Raw genomic sequence first — 1,173 nt, forward strand, 5'->3', positions numbered from 1 at the left:
GGCAGGCTGGAGACAAATTGTGGAGGACCTTGTCAAGATTTCAACAATCATTTTTTAAAGGACAACGAGGGGCCAAACAAGAGCCAGGGTAGGCTTGGGTTTAGATTAGATAGTACTCAATAGGCAATGGGAGACAGTGACAATTTTTGAGAGGAGAAGACCAGAGCAGAACGTTAGGAAGATTAATTTGGCAATGGTTTTGAAGAGTTCAGGGTGCACCGCAAGAATGTTGAGGTGCCACCAGAAATGATGGAGTAAAGATGTATGAGTTCTAGTGTCCTGAAAGAAATTCACTCAGTTTTCCAAGTTAAAGAAGAGCATTTACTGGGGTGACACACCCAAGCAGGACTGCTCCCATAGATGGCAGAGCATAAGTTGTAGGTCCTGCTCCTTAAAGGGAGGCAGAGCCATCTGTCAGGTTAGTGTCTGGCCTATATAGTTTGACAGGATAGGGAAAAGAGGAACAGGAGAAGGAGGGACAAGCACAGCTCTGGAATGCCTGGAATATCAGGTAGTCTGGAGGTGCCTTTGTCTTACAGATAAGCAAGGAGAACAGGAAAGGGGAGGGAAGAGTTGTTCTGGAATGTCAGGTAATTGGGGGTGTTTTGTGAAAGCACACAGGTAAGTCCACAGTGGGGGGCTTCATAGCATAGTCTTCTTTGATCACTCTTCTGGCTGGTCACATCCTGCATTTTATCTCATATCTCACATCCTACATCTTCTTGCTTGCTCCATCTGCCTCGAGCACTCCTTTCTGCATCATCAGTTTGAAGGAGAAAGGGATAAACTGATAGAGTAGACTATTTAGGAACTGATCACAGAATAGACTAGAAAGGGAAATAAGAAAAAAAAATAGCTAACACATAGCTAAGATTTGCCACACACATAAACTATATATGAAATTTTATTTAAAGAAATCTCATTTGAAAATCCATAAGGATCAGCTCAAAAGTAATTTTCTCTCCACTTTCCCAAGTCACTATCCAGATCATGGCCTCATAGACTTTAGAGCAGAAGTCATCTTGTAACACAGAAAATCCTACCCCATGCAACCACAAATAAAACAAAACTGATTTGTTTTTTACCCTCTATCTGGTACCATTTTGTGTGAATGTGTATATCTATCTATCTATCTATCTATCTATCTATCTATCTATCTATCTATCTATCTAT

Source organism: Vombatus ursinus, unplaced genomic scaffold, assembly GCF_900497805.2.
Source record: "Vombatus ursinus unplaced genomic scaffold, bare-nosed wombat genome assembly UNPS02014801.1, whole genome shotgun sequence".
In the NCBI taxonomy this organism is placed as follows: domain Eukaryota; kingdom Metazoa; phylum Chordata; class Mammalia; order Diprotodontia; family Vombatidae; genus Vombatus; species Vombatus ursinus.